General features: G+C 40.3%; 1 long non-coding RNA gene across 1 annotated transcript in view; it reads left to right on the top strand.

Moving 5' to 3' along the window:
* Positions 1-585: 585 nt before the first annotated feature.
* Positions 586-12,517, top strand: part of LOC132396689 (uncharacterized) — a 43,702-nt gene continuing 31,770 nt past the window's right edge. Inside the window, exons 1-2 of the long non-coding RNA XR_009513076.1 lie at positions 586-653; positions 2,011-2,132. This is a non-coding gene — a long non-coding RNA (uncharacterized LOC132396689). The remainder of the gene's footprint in view (positions 654-2,010; positions 2,133-12,517) is intronic.

Genomic DNA, 12,517 nt, shown 5'->3' with positions numbered 1-12,517 from the left:
AGCAAATTTCCTGCCACATTTCCTACACTGTAACAATGACAACATATAAAATAATTTTTTATTGGCTTTGAGCTCTTATGTCCCGAGGGCCTGAAATTCTCTTTTTTTTCCATACACACTGGACGTTCTGTCCAGTGTATTGGTTTATAGTAAGAAGAAGACATAAGTGCACTTGTACGCGTGTATATGCACACACAGCCTGAACTGGGTTTCTTTAAGAAACGAAAACTCTGAATCAGCAAAGAGAAACATTGCACAAAGCATGTAGATGTGCACTGAATTACTGATCACTTAGATATTTGCCTGAATGACTTCAAGCACGTCAGGTCCCCCTAGTTACTTAGCAGCAAAAGTGTCATAGTTCCTCCACCAGATAGTTACCATAGCAACTGTGACATCATTATAGACATAGAGATGCATGAAAATTTAAATGACTAGAACTGGTTGCTAGGCTGTTAACTCAGAGATGTTACTGGCACTGTGTCAAGGGAATGGAATCTGCTGAACACTGTACTTTCATTGTGAATCTCTAACTGGGAGGCCCGCTGGTCACATGGGGCCCTTGCTCTGTGAGCAGGCACTGGTCCCAGTTGTACTTAATTCTTGAACGTCACAGGGCCTTTGCAGGATCTTCAGTCAACTGTGTTGTAACAGTAGGTGCAACTCATTTTGTTTAAAACCAATTAACTCCTATTTAATTGTAAGCAAGTACAGAAGAACAGGCATTGAACAGTTAAAATCAGATAAGGTGCTATATTCCCATTGGACACCTTATGAATGGGAGAGGAAATTTTAAAAAAGAGCCAGAAATGAGCTTTGTTCTGTCCCTTAAAATTAGTTGCACGAGGGATAATAGTTTTGGCATTGTCTTAGGTAATGCATTGAGGATAATTGGGACAGTTTTGGCTTTAGAAATTAAACAAACACATTTATCAAGTTGTTCCCCAATTAATTCAGTCCCATTATCTGGCTTTCAATTAGCTGCTATCAAATTCCTTATAAACAAATGTTTCTTTTTCATGTCTACAGCTTCATTACAGTCTCAGCTTGGGATAGAATTGAGTTCCCAGAAGCTTATAAAAAGAACACTTCAATGTCCAACACATGAGTAACAAAGATGCTGACAATCAGAATCCTGTGAAAACACATTGTCAATGGTTACCATTCTCAAGATAGCATTGAACAAATTTATGTTGCTGAACACCCCAGTTAGTGAAAAGAGCCAATCTACCTTCCTCCTGGAACCCACGAAAATGGGATACAATGGAAGGAGCATTCTTGGCCATCCATTCTACATGGGGTGCCAGGTATGCTTTTTGGGCCCATGTACAAACTTACTTGTCCCTCCATGAATGCAGCCCAGACATGTAAGCAAGCATCCAGAGAATGATCCTGGGAATGAAAGGGTTAATGTATAAGGAGGGTTCGATGGCTCTACGCCTGTACTCTCTGGAGTTCAGAAGACTGAAGGGAGATCTCATTGAAACCTATTGAATATTGTAAGGCCTAGATAGAGTGGACATGGAGAAGATGTTTCCCATAGTGGGGCGTATTGGACCAGAGGAAACAACTTCAGAATATAAGGACATCCCTTTAGAACCAAGATGAGGAGGAATTTGAATCTGTGGAACTCACTGCCTCAGATTGTTGTGGAGGCCAAGTCATTTGGTATACATAAAGTGGAGGTTGGCAGGTTCTTGATTAGAAAGGATGTCAAAGTTTATTGGAAGAAGGCAGGACATGGGATTGAATAGGATAATAAATCAGTGATGATAGAATGAGGAGAAGACTCAATGGGATGAATGAGCTAATTTAGCTCCAATGTCTTATGGCTTCCTGGTCTTAAAATCCCTCAAAAGGATATCTACTAACAACTCTCAGACAGAAATTGAAATGTGTTCATATGTTGCAGATCTCTGCCCTTAGAGCTCAATCCTTTTCTGTAGTAGCTCATCATTCCCACCAGGCAGAGTCAAAAGGAAAATTAATGCAATGCACTTGTATTTTTAGATACGGGAGACTCCCCATTACAGCAGTTTGAATAATGGAAATTTGCCCTTACACAGTTCACAAATCACTGCCAAAATATCTGGGATGCAGAATAGAAATCATTCGTATAAAACATATGTGAAGTAAGTGCTAAGTTAACTTTCTTACAGCTCTCATTTCAGCAACAGTCTTATTATCAGGGTCTTATATGATGTAAAATGTGTTGTTTTGGAGCAGCAGAACAGTGCAAAGAGATAAATTTATAATAAGTTACAAAATAAATAAATATTGCCCTACTGCAAGCTTAATTGGTATAATGAGCCACCCAATGGGGAATGGAGCATGCAAGAAAGGAATGATTCAGATTTCAATACTAGCCCATGACCGGTTTACTTAGATGGAAAAGATGCACAGCAACAGTGGTCCAGGCACAAGACAGATCACCCGGGTTCCACATCCCTGATCACCTTCTAATGCCACCTCCTAAGGGAAAAAAATCATTGGATATGACGCCCATCCTTACCTAATGGTCAGCCAGATTTAAACGTTAGGTTGCACATGAAGAATAGTCATGTGGCTAAAGTAAAAAAAGAAAAGTGGTTCTGAAAGAAATCCGAGAAAAAAAGGGAAATCTACAATTTCCAGAAACGTGATTAAAAAGAACATATTTATTATTTATTGATATACAGCACAGAAAAAGCCCTTCATGCTACACTGCCCAGCAATCCCCCCAACTCAATCCTTGCCTAACTACGGGACAACTTACAATGGCCAACCGGAACTTCTTTGGATTGTGTGAGGAAACTGGACCTCCTGGAGGAAAGCCACAGGGAGGATATACAAACACTTTACAGACAGCAGCAAGAATTGAACCTGGCTCACCTGTACTGTAAAGCGTGCTAACCACAATGCTACCGCGCTGCCCCTTTGACTTGGAAAAGTAATAAACAAATACAGAGCTTTCAGATATATTTAGCTTACAGGTTCAAATATTAGTTGTGATTTTTGCATGTTGAGAACCCTATTAGCTATGCACACTAAATAATTGGTGCATTATCATTACTGATTGTGTATAAAGTGACACTAGGTACAGGAGTGTCATACGTAAGATGACCCTGACAGGAAATGATAAAGTAGTGGTTGTGGGGGATGTGGTGGAGTCAGTTAATGGGTGGAGCTATTGATCAGCCTGATGGCTCGGGGGAAACAACTGTTTTCAGTCTGGTGGTCCTGGCATGGATGCTGCATAGCCTATTCCCTGATGAAAATGTGACAAACAGTCCATGAGCAGGGTGGGAAGAAACCTTCATTATATTGCTGGCCTTTTGCAGTGCCTTTCTGTATGTGTGTCCTTGTTGGTGGTTAGGCTGGGGCTGGTGATGCATTGAGCAGTTTTAATTACCTGTTGTACAGTCCTCCTGTCTACCACAGTGCAGTTTTCATCCCACACAACAGTGCCGCATGTTACGATGCTCTCAACCACCCATCTGCAGAAGGTCACGATGTCCGTGGTCCAGAAAATCTCACATAATCGATCCCAGATTTCAAAGTGGCAATCATGCACATGACTTTGAATGTAGATTCTTACACTTACACAACTAAATCCTCATCAGTACCAGTAACCAGTAACCAAGCACCCCATTTACAATAATCCCATTGTGTTCTTTTCCCAAACTTATCAAGTTCATCCAGACTCTACCATTCACCACTCACACACATACAGAGGCCTATTAATTTACCAACTCATGCTTCTTAGGATATGGGAACTCCCTACAGGCAATATGTAAACCGTAAGAGCAGATTCCAATCTGACTAGGTTGAACCCAGTTTTCTGGAGCTATGAAGCAGCAGCTCTAGTTTTTAATGGAATGAGTATCCTAATGAGGGACAAAGGAAATAAATAAAATAAGAGAACGGGTACTGAGCCATAGCGGAAGCTCTGAGATGCAACCAAAGTCTTGGTTATGAATTAGATTTTAAAAAGGGGTTTACTGGAAGCTGGAGAGGCAAATGAGGAGTTTTGGAAAAAAAATGTCCCAGAGAGAGGGCAGGGTGGAGAGGGAAGATGGGTAGTTAAAAGTTGAGCTATCCATGATAGGATTTAAGTTTGTAACACTAAAGATGAGGTTGAGAAATATACAAGTAGTAATGGAAAGAAGAAGAAAAAAGATTATACCTCATCTACAAGGTTGGGAAAAGAATGATCATCCATGATTGAATGGCAGAACAGACTCAATGGACCAATGGCCTAATTTTACTCCTATGTCTTATCGTCTAATGGTCTTAAATCACAGACATGAAAAAAATCTACAGATTCTGGAAATCTAAAACAACATGCGCAAAATATGGGAGGAACTCAGCAGGTCAGGAGGCATGTATGGAAAAGAGTAAACAGTCGATGTTTCAGGCTGTGACCCTTCTTCAGGACTGAGATTAGTGTATTTTTTCCAGAAAAATTTATGGTCTTGCAATACACCTTACTGCCACTAGGTGCCTGTATTATACTTTGTCGATAAGGGAAGTGACGTTTTACAACAAGTGATTTAAAACATTTGTACGACCCCTTAATCATTTTGTGCAAAATTGCTGAATTCAAGTGGCAGACCAGCTCTATGCAGTAAGCTTAGAAACTCACCAAGTATTCCACTCTTCCAAATTATTTTCCTTACTTAATACACAAAACTATTTGATTTCTATTTCAATAGGAAATTTTATTCCAAGCATGAGAAGCAAAATGTTGCAGATGCTGGAAATAAAATGTAGAAATTGAAAATGCTCGAAATAGTCATCGGTCAACTTACATCTTTAGGGAGAGAAACAGAGTTAATGTTTCAGGTCGAACTGAAAAGGAGACAAAAAATGCTTGTTAATCTGTCCCTCCCTTCCTGATGAAAGGTCTCAGCCCGAAATGTTGACCATACACTTTGCCATAGATGCTGCCTGGCCCGCTGAGCTCCTCAGGCATTTTGTGTGTGTTGTTCGTTAATCTGCAGGGAGGATGAAGGAATGGGAATCAGAATTACATTCATTGTGGGTGGGTGTTGCTCAGGTTTATTATCACTGACATATGTAGTGAAATTTGAGCAACAGACAATATGCTTTAGGAACTCAACAAGTCAGACACCATCTTTTATGGAGTGAATAAACAGTCGATGCTTCAGGCTGAGAATCTATAGAATCTCTTGGGCTAATGTTATGAAATTTGTTGTTTTGCTGAGGTACAGCGCAAGACATAAAATTTGCTGTAAATTACAAAAACTAATTGTGCAGAAGACAAATACAGAGGTAAACAGGAAAAAGTCTGTAGATGTTGGAAATCCAAAGCAACACACATAAAAAGCTGGAGAAACTGAGTAGGAATAATGATGTTCATGGGTTCATGGACTGTAAAGAAATCTCATGATGGAGGGAAAGAAGTTGTTCCTGAAACATTGGGTATAGGTCCTAAGGCTCCTCTCCACATCCCTGATGGTAGTAACAAGAAGAGGCTATCACCTGGATGGTTAAAGTCACTAATGATGGTGCCACTTATTCAAATGGATACCATTACAAAGAAGGCAAGACAGCACTTCTACTTTCTTAGAAGTTTGCAAAGATTCGAAATGTCATTTAAAATTTTGATAAGCTTCTATAAATGCTCAATGGAGGGTCCACTGACTGGTTGTATCATGTCCTTGTATGGAAACACCAATGCCCTTGTACGGAAAAACTTACAAAAATTAGTGGATACAGCCCATTCCATCACGGGTAAAGCCCATTGAGCACATCCACAATTAGCACTGTCACAGGAAAGCAGTTCCCTCATCAAGGATGCCCTCCAACCAGTCCATGCATCCTTCTCATTGCTGCCACAGGAAGGTCCCACACCTCGGAGTTCAGGAACGATTATTTCTACTCAAACAGTTGGTTCTTGAACCAAAGTGAATAACATCACTCACCCCGAAAACTGAACGTATTTCATAGCCAACGGATTCACTTTCAAGGACTATACAAACTTTATTTATTATTATAAATAGTTTGTATTTTCATAATTTGTCATCTTTTACGCATTGCTTGTCCTTTATTTGTGTATAGTTTTATATTGATTCTATTGAATTTCTTTGTACTTACTTTGAATGCCCACAATAAAATGAATTTCAGGGTAGTCTGTGGTGACATATATGTACTTTGATAATAAATTTACTTTGAACTTGAGCCAGAACTTCTTGAAGATGTCCTTGATAGTGGGGAGAGTAGCTTCCAAACTTCTACAGCCTCTTGTATCTATCTGAGCTATCTCATTCCTGTATGACTCCCCATTGTCATCTGAGGTTCTGTGAACAACAGCGGGGACACCAATGAATTTATAAATCACATTTGAGCTGTGCTTAGCCACTCATAGAGCAGTGGGCTAAGCATGCATGAGGTGTACTGGTGTTGTCAGTGAGGAGTTGTTTTCCTGTTGGCTAGGGGCTCCAAAGCAAAGTGAAACTGTATCCGCTGTAGGCCTATTGTGGTGGCAGGCGAATTTCAGTGGGTCCAGGTACTTACTTAGGAGCTAATTTTAGCTATGATCTCAAAGTACTTCACCACGGTAGACCTGAGTGCTACTGGTTGATATCTGTTGAGGCAGCTCATCCTGCTCTTCTTGAGCATCAGTATGATTGATGCACTTTTGAAGTAGGGGGAAGCCTCCAACAGTGAGAGATTGAAGATGTCCTTGAATACTCCAGACAGCTGTTTGGCATAGAATTTCAGTACTTGCCAGGTACACCATTGCAGACTGATGCCTTGCAAAGGTACACTATCTAAAAGGATGACCATGGGGATAAGCTACAACCTGAAGCATTAACTCTGTTTCTTTTCCCACAAATGTAGCCTGACTTGCTGAATATTTCCTGTATTTTCTGCTTTTTAATCTTATTCCAAACATAACATCCAAGCTTTATTCTTTGACAGATATGATAAAGTAATATTGAAAACCACAGTTTACTGACAGCAGTCAGGTTAATTTATCCTGACTCTTTCCTCTGCAATACTTTTATTCCAAGCAACACACCACATTACAAATTACCTGGTCAATAATAATGGGAATTCTTCATGAGTTGTTTGTGCTTCTGTGAGGGAACTGGGTGCAGCAGCAGACGTAACAAGCATAATGGTGTGATCCAAAGTTGCTTTTCTGAGCAAGATGACAATCTCCCAAATTCTGTTGCATTCCCAACAATCTTCATAGATTGAATATTTAGTGGAAAAAAACATAAGAAATTAACCTTGCCAGGAAAACATCTTTTATTAAATGGAAATTCCCTGCATTCTCTCTTGTATTATTGTAGAAGGTTAAGTTAAATAAGATTCATTTCAACATATTGTTAATCATTTTATTATTCAAATAAGCTACATTTTGCCAGCAAACTCTTGGCAGTTAGCTAGTAACTCAGCTGGCTCAGCCTGAGTAGGTGTCTGGTAGAAGCAGTGTCATCATCTGACATCAGAGACTGGATTGTTTCTTACATCATTTTATGAAACTGGGGAGCTGGAGATTAATGCTGTGTCCAGTTTACTGACAGCAGTCAGGTTAATTTATCCTGTGTCTTTCCTCTGCAATACTTTTATTCCAAGCAATACAACACATTACAAATTACCTGGTCAATAATAATGGGAATTCTTCAAGTGTTGCTTGTGCGTCTGTGAGGGAACTGGGTGTAACAAGCATAATAGTGTAATCCAAAGTTGCTTCTGCTGCCTGGACCTTTTAAGAAGAGCTTTGGAGCCCTGAAGTGGTAAATGGATTTGTGATCATTGGACTCACAATCACTTTTAATATCACTGACATATGTCATGAAATTTGTTGTTTTGCAGCAGTATCTAAAAAAAAACATAAGTTATAGTAGGAAATGTATTTTAAAAATTTGAGTTAAATAAGTCGTGCAGAAGGAGAACAAGCATAGTGAGGTAGTGCTCATGGGAGAATTCATTGTCCATTCAGAAATCTGATCATAGAATCAAAGAAGCTGCTCCTAAAACATTGAGCGTGTACCTTCAGGTTCCTATATCTCCTCTCCGATGGTGGTAATAAGAAGAGAGCACGTCCTAGGCGATGAAGATCCTTAATGATGGATGGCAGCTTTTTGATGCATCACCTTTTGAAGATGCATGTCCAAGATGGAGCTGACTGAATTTGTAACCCTTAACATTGCCCCCCTCCATATAAGACGGCAGCTGCTGCATGCTGTATGTAAGCACAAAATTGATTTCTGTCACGTTTAGCAAGCAGTAAAGGACAAGGAGGAAAAGCATGAGGATGACAAAGAGTAGGTCAAAGAGTATGTAGGATTATTAAACATCAGAGCCCCCCCCCCCCCACTATTTTGCATGATCTGGCCCTCCCATATATATGTAGCACTAGCCTGACAACCTTTGCTGCCAACATCCAATTACCTTCTCTCAGTCCCACCTTTTTAGTCTTTCTATCAATTTACTACAGACTTTAATGCCAACATTTAGGAGCAAGAAATTGTATCCAGCAAAGCAATTCCATTTGTGTTTAATAACTAACAGAGAGAATTAAAAATCACCCATGTGTAACCACTCAGTGTCTGTCTTCTGTGCTCATTTCCCTATCTAAAACTCCATCCTGGTGCTGCAAACTGAGGGATGGAAGGCTACTGAGCTACCATTGAGATATCACATGCCCATTTTAATTGACTTCAAGCAACTATAAACTTTGAGAGTCCTGCCATGGATAGTGGAAGTATGGTCTAGTTGGCAATGTTGCCCCAGTGAGAAGTCAAGAAATTAAGAATTATGTCATCCTGCAAGTCTCTCTCAAAGGGTCTAAATGACTCCCTCAACATCTCAGGTCAGTACCTGGGACTTGTCATTCAACTTGTTAAGCTCCTATCCCCAATCTACCTGTCCAAAGTAGATATGGTACTAGTCTCGAAGTCAATGCTTGTTGAGGATACCTCTGCAAGAAAGCTGATTGCCTTTTGAAGTTAACAGTTTTTCACCACTAGCAATGAGAGGCATATGGGTGGTAAAATCAACTTTGCATTCCCATGCAACTTTTAGGATGAGATAGAAGTAAAGAGAAGCAACAAGCCTATTGCAATGCACTATCCATTCTTCTCCTCCACAGGGAGGTGCGGGTTCACCAGCTCCTGGGGTAGAAACAAGGGTGCGCAAGGGGACCTGACAGGGAAGTGGAATGGCAAGGCTGGTAAGTTGTGCAATAGAGAAAGAGGCCAAGGGCCATTGAAAAGAACAAAGGGTTGTTATGTATTAAGAATGAGGAGTTGGTGTGAGAAGACTGGAATTCAGAAAGAATATTCAAGATGCAGTATAATCAATAGACAGTATGCTGTAAGGAAAAAGTGACCAGCGGAATAAATCTTGAAAAAAAGAATTAATCTGATCATTGGAATTCTGTGGGGTTTACAGGTGCAACTTGAGAGGTTTGTTGCAGGAAATTTAATTTCTAAAGTAAGACAGAAGAACCAATAACAGCTTATCTGTCATTTTCTCTACCAGTACATTCTTTGAGTGCAGAGATGAAATATGTTATAACTCAGTCAGGTTGAAGAGCTTCTGTAAAAAAAAACGGTGTAATTACAGATGGGAAAGGACTCAAAGTTGAACAAGCTCATGCTGAATATTTTTTTCAAAATCAAGCAATGGCAACAACTATGAGCCAGAGAAGCAAGCCCCCTCACTACAGAACAGCCCTAGCACTACCACAATTACTTTTTTGTTTGGTTATTCCACTTATACTGAATGTTTTCAGTTACCTTTCTTGATGATGTTTCAGAAATTCTGTTACCATTATGGTATATTCTTAACCACTTAATTTTCACTTGTATCTTTTGCTTTTGAAACTTCCTAGTGGTTCTGTTGTTGGCAGAATCTCAGATGGCAACAGAGAGGCATTCAAGAGCAAGATACAGTACATTGGCTCATTATGTGCTTCGCAAACAACAATTTCACTGTCAGCATCAGCATGACCAACAAATTGATTGGTGCCTTCAGCAAGAAGTCTTGAGAACACACACCAGTCCTAATAGAAATGTCAGCGGTGAAAAGGGTGAGCAGCTTCATCATCAGCATCTCCAACAATCTATCCTGAACCCCACACACTGATGCAATCAAGAAAAGGTGGCTCTATTTCTTTGGCAATTTGAGAAGAGGTTGTATGCCATCAAACATTCTTACAAATTTATACAGATGTACAGCAGAGAGCTTTCCAAATTGGCTCCAATGCACAGGGTCACACGAGGCTGCAGAGAGTTGTAAACTCGGCCACAGGCACATCCCTCCCTGCCACTGAGGACATTCTCGAGAGAGTGCTTCAAGAAGATGGCATCCTTCATTAAACACCTCACCATCCAGGAAGTGCCCTCCTCATGTTACTACAATAGGGGAGGAGCCTGATGATGCACACTCAGTGTTTAAGAAGAGTTTAAGACCATAAGACATAGGAGAAGAATTAGGCCATTCAGTCCATTAAATCTATTCAGCCATTACATCTTGGCTGATTTATTATCCCTTTCAATCCCATTCTCCTGCCTTCTCCCTGTAACCATTGACACCCTGACGAAGCAAGAACCTATCAGCCTCTGCTGTAAATATACCCAATGCCTTGGTATCCACAGTCATCTATTGCCATGAATTCCACAGATTCACCACCCTCTGTCTAAAAAAAATTCCTCCTCATCTCTGTTCTAAATGGATATCCCTCTATTCTGAGGCTGTGGCCTTTTGTCCTAGACTCCCCAACGATAGGAAACATCCTTTCCAAAGGCTCTATCTATGCCTTTCAACATTCAACAGTTTTCATTGAGATCCCCCTTCATTCTTCAAAGCTCCAGTGAATACAGGCCCAGAGCCATCAAACACTCTCCATAGGTTTACCCTTCCATTCCCAGAGTAATTCTCTGTGAGCCTCCATTGGACCTTCTCCAACGTTGTAATATATTTTATTAGACAATGGTCCTGAATTTGCTCACAATGCTAATTGTGTTGTCTGACCAATGCCTTATAAAGCCTCAGCTTCTCCTTCTCTGCCATCAGAATTTCCGAATGGTCCATTATTCATCTTGTACAATATGTTTTTCTTTTTGTAACTTATAGCAATTTCTGTCTTGCACTGATGGTATTGGTGCCACAGAACAGTACATTTCACAACTTAGTATGTCAGTAAGAATAAACCTGATTCTGATTCTGATATACAAAATGTTTTGCTATGCCCCAGTTTGTCATATTTCTGGTTACACTAATGGACTAGTAATTCCTGTCCAAGAAAAAAAGATCTCGTAATAGCAGAATTTGAAAAAATTAAAATTTTAAAAATCGTCAAAAGCTATCAGAATCATTGTCGTAGAACTGTACAGATCATCGTTTGCCCCACCATGTCCACATTGCCCATTTAGAACCAACATTATCCTATTTTCCAGCCCTTGCCCCAAGTCTTCTAATTCTGATTGATGCAAATACTGCTCAAGTATTTTATAAATACTATCAGTAGCTTGGCCAGAGCAGGCCACAGCCTCAACCTCAGTGCTACACAGAGCGGAGTAAATGTTTTGGATCAGTGAGCGGAACTGGCCCGACCCTTGCCTCTGGACCTGACACCCAGAGTTATCAGTCTTTCTGGCTTGATGTTTAAATCGTCCAAACTTCGGCTCTTCCTTACTTTAAGACCCGGGCTCTGTCACATTGATACACTCTGGGCCTGGACTCCACTGCTATGTTTCGGCCCATAGCTGGCCTTTCCAAATTGGCCCTTCGCTTAATATGATCAAACTTCACTCTCAGTTCAGGTGGATGGGCCTCAAATCTGTCTCCTCCTCCACTCTGCTCCCCTCGACTTCACCTCAAATATGCCACAACCTCAACCCGACTTTATCTCGCACCCGCACGCTTTGACTCTCGACTGAGCCTCACCTTCTCTCGCTTCTTCATTGTTTGCGATGATCATTTACCATAATTTTTTATAGAATAAGGGTTATTAATAAAGTACTTAGTTGTAGTTCTTGCTTTGTTAACTGCCAGTAAGTAGTCACTGAACTTCAGCAGCGCCATCTTAATCCTACTGGGAATAATTGTGCTGGGGATGTATTATCTTTATATAAAATGTTCCTTAACGGTTTGATTACTTACAGACCTTGCTCCATCATTCACAAAGTCTCAGTTCTAAAGATTTTATACATGTGGTTGTAAATCTTTCTTCATTTCATTGCTTGTATGTGCACTGTGTTACAGTGGCTCCATCTGTTTGTCTTAATGTCATTTCACCTGTTTCTTGCATTTGTTTATTGTCCTGGCGAGCAATACTGCAAAGTAACAATGGACATTAATCTGTTTAAGAACATTTTCACCATCCTTCTGGCTCTTGGGATGCTTTATTCCTTCAAGTGCTTTGACTACAGATGTGGAGGCAAAATTGTGTACACGAGGGAGCAGCTACTAGCAGCCAGGAAGCAGCCTTTGTTTGCCCAGCAAAAGCTTGATATTCCGGATAAGCAGAGATGGAGATACCAAGGCTGCAAAT

This window comes from Hypanus sabinus, chromosome 1 (assembly GCF_030144855.1).
Source record: "Hypanus sabinus isolate sHypSab1 chromosome 1, sHypSab1.hap1, whole genome shotgun sequence".
In the NCBI taxonomy this organism is placed as follows: domain Eukaryota; kingdom Metazoa; phylum Chordata; class Chondrichthyes; order Myliobatiformes; family Dasyatidae; genus Hypanus; species Hypanus sabinus.
This window is presented reverse-complemented; position numbering and strand designations above follow the sequence as displayed.